Source organism: Thermobia domestica, chromosome 6 (genome assembly GCF_964235325.1).
Source record: "Thermobia domestica chromosome 6, izTheDome1.hap1.1, whole genome shotgun sequence".
NCBI classification, from domain to species: domain Eukaryota; kingdom Metazoa; phylum Arthropoda; class Insecta; order Zygentoma; family Lepismatidae; genus Thermobia; species Thermobia domestica.
Genome location: NC_137459.1, coordinates 75292021 through 75301043, shown reverse-complemented (window position 1 = coordinate 75301043; position 9023 = coordinate 75292021). Strand labels below are relative to the sequence as shown.

Sequence of the window (9023 nt, the reverse complement as noted above, 5' to 3'; positions counted from 1 at the left end):
TGACTAAATATGTGATTACATAATACTTGAAAAGGTCTACCTAGTGGAAGAAAGTAAATTAGTATATAACATTTCTTTTCATTTTAAGAATTCAAAGATTCTCGTAATTTATTAGCGTCCCGGGTTTTCATTTTTGAAATATGGCAACCCTACCTTACGTGGGTTTTTACATTATTTGGCTCTATACATTCAATGAGCATGCTAGCTGTTGACTTAGAAAATTATTATATAATATTAAAACTATTATATAATAATTTATGATCTACTATGGGATCGTGCGACAGTTGTGCCCTGCGTAAAACAGATAATTAATGAAAATTTATGATTTAACAGTAAGTGAAATGAGAACGTGGAAGAATATAGGAGAAGCCAAAGAAGATAAATTCATACGATGTGGTAAACTAGAAAGTAAAATTGCCTGGAATCGAGCGAGAGACTCCTCAACACCAAAAACTAAAGCTCTCCTCTTCGCAATATTGTACTTAATCCAAGGCATCCCACACAGCAAGGAATATTTCCTCAATCAAAAGAAAATATTTTCCTTGGTTTTCAAAAGGTTTTCCTTCTCTGAAGATTTCCATGCTGGTTTCCCCAATGTATTCCGAATATTTCCCAAAAATGTTTGTAAAACATTTTAGAAATTACCTGGAGTACATTTTGAGAATGCTTGCCGGAAAGTAAAACCAGGAAAATATTCACAAAATATATTAGAAATATTGTTTTGGATCTAATTTAATATGTTTTCACTGTTGAGAAGGGAAATATTTTCGAAATGATACTAAAAATGTTTTCCATATATGATACGGAAAGCAATCAAACGAAATATATTCCACATATTTAAAAAATGTTTTCTAATTCGTTATTTGTAATATTTTCTATTTTTACGAGAAAACGTATTAAATATATATTTTTAAAAACATTTAGAATATTTTAAAAATAAATTATTTCGTAATATAAGAAATATTTTTCAGAAATGTTTTAAAAAGGTTTACTTAATTTTTACAAAAGTATTTTGGTAATCTTCTCCTATAACTTAAATTAAGTATTTTCGTATGATATTTTAGTATTATTTCCAGAATATTTTATGGAATTTTGAATATAAAACTTTAAAACAGTTAAAAGAAAACATTAAAAATGAAAAGAAAATGTTTTCCATTGTGTTTTGGAAGATATTTTGTGTCTTTAGTGAACAACATTTTCTGATATAGGTCTATTATAGAAACATTTTTACATGTTTTCAGAATATACTCTTCCGTTACTGGAGAAAACATATTTCTTGTTATATCTGAGAAGTATCCCAACTATATACCGGAACTATTTTTTAAAATGTGTTTGGAGTACATTTAATTAACTACGGGAAGCATTGGCGTTAAATAAGCTTTCCGGGCTTAATCCTCCCCCGAAATTGTTTTACTATATTAAAGTAAATGAAATATCCTGCACAATTTTCACATTTTCAGGAATAAAGTTAGCAAAGATTCCCTCCACAAAACAAAATCGTAAATATGCCACTGAACAGGATGTGCATGTTTAGAACGTTAGTAGGAAAATAATGTATGGAAAATTTTCACAAATTGTAATAGAAATATTGTGTTGAATGTAATGTAATATGTTTTCAATGTTGAGAGCAGGGGTAAAAGTGGATCTGAAAAGGTTGGGGGACGGTAGGTAGCGGATGACGTCACGTCGTTCACCCTGCCTATCTTTGCCCATTGTAATTTTTTTTAGGAACTGGGTAGACGCCGTATATATTTTCTCGAGGTGGGGGTGGCGTCCCCCGTACTTTTACCCCTAGTTGAGAGAGAAAATGTTTTCTAAGTAACACAAAAAATGTTTTACATACATGATAAAGGAAACAGAATAGGCCTATAAACAGAATAAAATATTTTCCAACATGTCATTTACATTCTTTTCTATTGTTACAAGAAAACATATGAAATATAATTTTTAAAATATTTCGAATATTTTAAAAATAAATTCGTTCGTAAGATAAGAAATATTTTTAAAACTCCTATTAATTTTGTATGGAAATGTGTTTGTTATCTTGTCCTGTAACTTAAATGAAATATTTTCATGTAATATTTTAGAATTATTTGCAGAATATTTTATCGAATGTTGAATAAATTCTCTCACGAGAGTATCGTAGTAGCATTATTACCAATCATTATACTAATTATAGCAGGACCAAAGAAATATATTTGTTAAAAATTTGAAATTTATGATATCCAGTGTGTGAGATTGCTAATTAGCATCGCTACATCAACCGTCATTTGTTCATCAAAGGTACCAGCATTCCTTGCGCGCTATGTTGAATTCACAAGTCAAGACAAGAAGGAATATTTAAAAAATAAATAAATAAAATAAAATAAATCTCACTATATTCAGTCATGTTGAAGAAGATATCTTTATATAGAAAAAGGGTTATAGTTAAGGAGCCAGGAATTATTCATTGAATATCTACCTACTTAAAAAGTTGGTAATATACCCAATTTTAATTAGTTAATGAGTGATTTGAAATTAAAGAAGACTTTTCCGAAGTCGAAGGCACACCTCAACTCTGTTAATAGTGAAGAAGAAAGAAAGAAAGACAAGAAAAGTCGGTAAGTATAACGATTACATAAAATAATTTAGTTTTATTGTCTTTATAAGTGATTGAGTGTCTGTATAGTATACATGAAGCTGCATCAGTTCCCGAATAAGCAGGACGCTCATACTTTTAGGGATTATTCATTGAGTATGTACGAACTTACAAAGGGGGTAACAAAGCGACTTTTATTTACTTATCGACTGATACGAAAATAAAAAAAGAACGTACCTGTACTTTATATCTGCATATCTGCATGTGTAGTGCCCTTGTACTTTATCTATGACTATGTGTGTGTGGAGGGGGGGATTTAAGGCATATCGCATGTCTTGTGCACATGGGTACTTCTTATATTGCACTACGTAGAAAATTTATGGTATTTCATGTAGAAATGGTAATAGAACACAAGAAACGCAGATCAGGGTGTTCTCATGTATACTATGTATTATCGAGAAATTTATGTTTACAAATTAATAAAGGTATGGGATGCTAGATTTCTATTTTTCATCTCTATACATAAAATACCGTGAAGGTTTACTTTTGGCTCACCAGTCGAAATAATTGCTGAAAAATAGATTCTTTTAATAATTTTCTTTTTATTGTCGGATTGAGTATAGCCCGCTCCCCCCAATGATTTTTAACGAATCATAGTGATTCTAACGATTCATACTAGTTCATAATGAATCGGAATCGCATGTTATAAAGATTTAAGATGTAAATCTTGCGGTAAGGAAGCTTTAGTATAAGTAGTAGTAGTAGCTTTAGTAGCGGTAGTAGTAATAGTAGCAGTAGTAGTAGTAGTTAGTAGCAATAGTAGTAGTAGTGGTGGTAGTTAGTAGCAATAGTAGTAGGAACGGGTTAGAAGCCCCGCAGGGGTTGGTTTGGTTCTGTTCTCGATATAAGTAGTAGTAGTACTGACTCTTCCAGTTCCGGTGACAAAGAACTGGGGGGAGCGGGCTATACACAAGCCTTATTGTCTCCTAAAGATTTGCGCTAGGCGATTTGAAATACGTCACATGGAATAGATAAAATTCAAAAGGAGCGTCAGAAGTAATTGTCGAAAAAGTATAGTTATTCTTTTATGATTTGCGTATATATATACGTTGCCGGATGTATGACGTAAAAACTACAGTGCAAAAAATATAAATCAGCCTGTACTACGTGTAGGGATGTAGAACACAGGTTCCTCTTCCCATTTATCTGTAATAAAGACAGAAATCAACGTGCCCTGCGGGGCTCTAACCCGCCTTCACTTGCTAACGCTCGCTCGGCAATACTATGTGAATTAAATATTTTACTTTGATACAGAAAAGAAACATCTATTAACCTATATGGGGGACCTGTGTTCTAGAAGCTTCCCGCACCAATACTGTCTGAGTCAGAGCATTGCGAAGTTGGAGGTCAGCAGGAGCGAGGGGATGCTTCCAAAGGGAAAATATGCGGGCAAGTCTTTACTTTAGTCAAGGCAGTGACAATGACCAATTGATCTGAACCGGTTTCTGCAGTTACAGTTCCCAAGAAGGAAAGAGAAAACAACGTGCCCTGCGGGACTCTAACCCGCCTTCACTCGCTAATGCTCACCTCTGGTGCTTGGGGTCCCGGGTTCGATCCCAGCCCCCGCCAAGTGAACTTTGTGGTGAACAAACACCGTGTGCGTGGGTTTTCTCGGGGTTCTCCCGTTTCCTCCCACTTTCTTCATTTCACCATTACATTCATTTCTCATAATCATCGTCTCCTTTAGCCTAACCGGCATAATCGTGGGACGTAAAACTAAAAGATTTCATTTCATTTCATTTTTCGCTAATGCTCATTCGGCAATACTATGTACTGACATAATATCACTGCCTTGTTCAAAGTAAAGAGTTTAAAAAGATGCGTACATTACCATTTTTATGACAGGTTATAATGATTCTGCGTGCAGTTTTACTTCTGGTGTGCCACTCGAAAGCAGTGTTTCTTTCAAAAGTAATGTTCCGGGGGCATTGCTCGTGCTATTCTAGTTATTATTATAAACGTATTATTTTGGTCTGCTCCGGGGAGCCACTGCCCTCCCAAAGACAAGTCTGGAAGAAGCACTGCTCGAAATACTTAGTGAAATATAATTCTTTCGCTACTTTCCTTCTTGTTGTCTATTTAATGATTTTCGCCAAGCGACGTATAAATTTTTCACTTATAAATTCAAGGCGACCGTCAGAATTAATTGTCGAAAAATTACAATTCTTTTACGATTTGCGTATTTATACTGATTCCTGATGTGTGGATAAGAAGCCCAAAAAATACAAACCAATCTGTGTTACGGGGCTACTAAAAAGCACGAATGCCATCTAACCGAGTCAGGGAGGGTGAAGGCGGGGGGGGGGGCCGAGGGGATGCTTCCGAAGGGAGTAGGCACGTACATTTCTATTTTGGTGACGGGATAATTGCGCGTATATTACCATTTTAATGACCTTTTTACGACTTTTTTTTCACGGGAGAAGGGCTTGGCTAACTTTGTTCTCCAAGATAATTCATTTACTTTAATATAGTAAGTACAATTTCAAGGGGCTTAAGCCCGGAAGCCCCCCTTAAATACACCAGTGGGTTATAATAATTCTTGGGTTCTCTCGAGCAGACGTTTACGCCGAGAACAAAATTTATAGATAAAATATGATGTGAAATATTTTTCGTGAAGGAATGAGAGTGTTAATGTAAGTTATTTCTATCATTGCACAGCTTATTGAAATGGATTTTGAATGCAAATAGGGTAGAAGTAAGCGGCGGGAATTTCCGGTTCATACGTCAGTTGTGAACATCTGCGATGGCCGTAATGTAAACTTTTTTTTTTTTTTTTTTTTAAAGAATTGTGTAATAAAGAGAGAAGGATTATAAAGTTTCTACAGTCATGGTATGGTGAAGCGCGTAAAATCAACTGCGCAAAGTGTGGAAAAGATTTATTCAAGAAGAAAAATTCAGAACAGAGGCAATAGCCCTACATACACTATTTTCTGTCGTAAAGGTAAGAAAGAAAGGCGGTGTAACACTCGTGTATTAGCTGTGAAAGGTATTTTTTTTTTTTTAGGATCGAAATTAAGCGTTTTTGAAGATAAGAATAATTACAAATATTGTAAATGTTTTTGCACCATCCTCGTTTATGCGTGCCCCCCTGCTGTGCTTCTGCCCTGACTCAGATAGCATGCGTGCTTTTTTACTGGCCACCTAACAGAAGTTGTTTCGCTTTTTCTTTTAGAGCTCCTCATTTAGTACATAGGGGGGCGCGGTTGCTCAGTGATAGAGCGTTCACCTCCGGTGCTTGGGGTCCCTGGTTCGATCCCAGCTCGTGCCGTGTGGACTTTCTCGTGGGTTTTCTCGGGGTTCTCCCGTTTCCTCCCACTTTCTTCATTTTTCATTATCACCGTTTCCTTTAGCCTAACCAACATGATCGTGGGATATTAAACTTAAGGATTTCTTTTCGTTTAGTGCATGTTCTGCAAAAAGAAACCGGAAGATGCAAGAAATGCGTCAAAATTTGGTAAAACAGTCTGCTTGAGTATTACCTAATTCTGCCTGCAGGTTTACTATTGGCGTGCCGCTCGAAATAATTGTTGAAAAATTATAATTCTTTCGCTAATTTTCTTATTTTCTCTTAAATGGTTTGCGGCAGGCGACATGTAAATATTTCACCTGGCATATATAAAATTAAAGGGGGCCATCAGACTAGATATATATATATATATATATATATATGTGTGTGTGTGTGTGTGTATTGTATTGTGTTCAGGGTTTGCCCAATTGGGCCCAGCCCGGAAAAACCCACCTAGGTTTTTGAGCTTTTCGTTGGTATATTATTGGTGCAATTAAGGTGATCAAGTGATTGGAAGTGGTTCTTATTAGATTTTGGACTTTCCTTGGGCGAATTAGTTGCTTTCGCGCTAAGATATACAACATTCAACGTAAGACCCGAGGGCGCGGTGGCTCAGTTGTAGAGCGTTCACCTCCAGTGCTTGGGGTCCCTGGTTCGATCCCAGCTCGCGCCGTGTGGACTTTGTGGTGGCAAATACCGTGCTCGTGGGTTTTCTCGGGGTTCTCCCGTTTCCTCCCACTTTCTTCATTCCACCATTTCACTCATTTCTCATTATCACCATCTCCTTTAGCCTAACCGCATAACCGTGGGACGTTAAACTTAAAGATTCCATTTTTTTCAACGTAAGACCTTTATAAAGTTGTGAATGCACTGAATGCATTAAAAAAGCCGTACCTTAGATTCAGAGTGGAAAGAATCAAAGAAGTTGTCATTTGAAGAGGGATACACTATGTTTAAATTCTTGTAAAAAAAAAAAAAAAAAAAAAAAAAAAAAAAAAAAAAACCTTTCTGGCGCCCTTTTTATTTTTTCTTCGCTTTAAATACATACTATTGTGCCATGAATACTTCTCAGAATCATCTTCCTGTAAACTTTATTTCCCAAAAGCATGTACTACAAGCGCTGTTATAACATTCAAAACACTTTGAAAATCCTTATTTTAGCAAAATGCGCAATTTTCCCATCTTCAAGTGACACGTTCCATTTAAGTGTCCGTGGAAGAGAGAGTTGAACATGTATAGAGTATATTTGAAGGGTAAGGGGAAAATAGAAGGAATGTCACAAAATTGTATTTTTGAGAAAACGGTGTTTTAATATTGAAAACCTCGTAAAAAGGCATAGGCTTAATCAAATCATTTGCCTGTTTTTACATAGATATTTTTACATCTACGGATGCATATATATATATACAGGCAAATAGTACCAAAAGTCACCATCTCATAGGACAAAGTACCCAATAAAGCACACACATGGACATTCCTTGTTTTTTCCCCTTACCTTTCATTTCATCCTTTTACTGAATTGTTCTGTCATGTTGGTAGTTTTCTTGAGCATTTCATGATTCATTCCTATATTCGCGATTTTTTGTATTCTTTGCAATGCAACGTATCAAAATTATTCATTTGTATAAGGCAAAATAATATGTATGGCCTGCTCCGTGGGGAAAGAAATCAAGCAAGGTAGCGGTCATCAAGGCCTTAGTAACCACCTCGGCATTCACCTGGTACGACTGAGGGAAAAAGGATGATCGGGTCCAGATTTGAGATCAGAGCATTCGGAATGAGACGCTAGTTCTTCATCAACTCAAATGCTGCCACATGTTTTCAATTTTTTTTTTTAATAGGTTTAATATTTATAAGATGCTATACTTTTTAAAAAAAATGTGTGACCGCTTCAACATGTTACAACGTCCGTAAGTAAGCTACAGTCTGAGGTATGTCACTTTCAGCTGAAGCTGTTGTCTTCCTTGCCGTTTACATTTTCTTCAGGATGTTACTTTTGTAACACAATATTGTCTTCACAAGCTGCTGTAGGTCCTACACAAACATTTTAAATATTTTTGTAAGTTTAAGATGTAATAATTGATCTTTAATCATTCCCTGCTGTTATTATGTTATTAAACGCTGCCTATTATTTTTATTTTCAGAAACTGTGTAACACAAGAGAAACGTAACTAACGATGAGATCGCGTAGATTATTGGGATTTGGCTTCAACATGTCATACAGAGACGAACAAGAAGATCAGTTAAGAATTCAGCTGCAGTTCCACAGAACTTTAACTGACAATTCGCAGCGTCGAATTTATAGTTAGTTGTGGTAATCAAAAGTGACATTATAAAGAAGCAAATACGTTTTCTGGTTATTCAACAATGTGATATTTCTTGAAAGTTGCAAAAAGTGACATTTCGTGAAAAGATCTGTTCCCCATGCGCCGTAGATTTGTAGAACATATTTTCAGCAACATATTTTACATAAATATTGTTGTTGATTTTTTTTTAATTAGTGTCAGTGACATAATTTTCTAGAACAAGTGTTGAAGATTGTTCTTAATGTGATATTTGAGAAGATTGTTCTTAATGTATAGAAACAAATAATACGAGCAGCATGAAGATGCTGCTGAAGAGTATTTAAATAAATAATGCCAGAATAGTGTACATTTATATTTTTATTTAACTACTAACCGATATAAACTTATATAGATGTATATTTATTATAGTGTACAGTGTAAATTATAACTACATAATGTTAGCTTGCTCTCATAATTTTAAGCTGCTTTTATTATTATTATTATTATTATTATTATTATTAACTCAAAATCTTATTTACACACAGAATGCTTCAGGGTGTCCCACTGCTACTATACTGTTTTGGTGTTCCGGATCATAGTGGATCGGCTGTTCTCGGAAAACAACAACGAAATGAGCCGAGGAAGCATGCTTCTTTCAGCCAGTGTATCCAAATACTCTTATATGTACGGAAATGGTAGTGTAGTCGAATTGCTGAGGGAGTTTCACACTTTCATCTTTGTTTTTTCATCGGCCACCATGAATCTTCGAATTTTCAATAAAACATTTGTCGGTGTAGGCAAGGCTGACAAGCTA

General features: G+C 35.2%; 1 long non-coding RNA gene across 1 annotated transcript; it reads left to right on the top strand.

Moving 5' to 3' along the window:
• The first annotated feature begins 2293 nt into the window (after positions 1-2293).
• Positions 2294-8576, top strand: LOC145688055 (uncharacterized). The gene is made up of 2 exons (XR_014131836.1): positions 2294-2600; positions 8069-8576. It is a non-coding gene; the product is annotated as an uncharacterized LOC145688055 (long non-coding RNA).
• Positions 8577-9023: the final 447 nt, after the last annotated feature.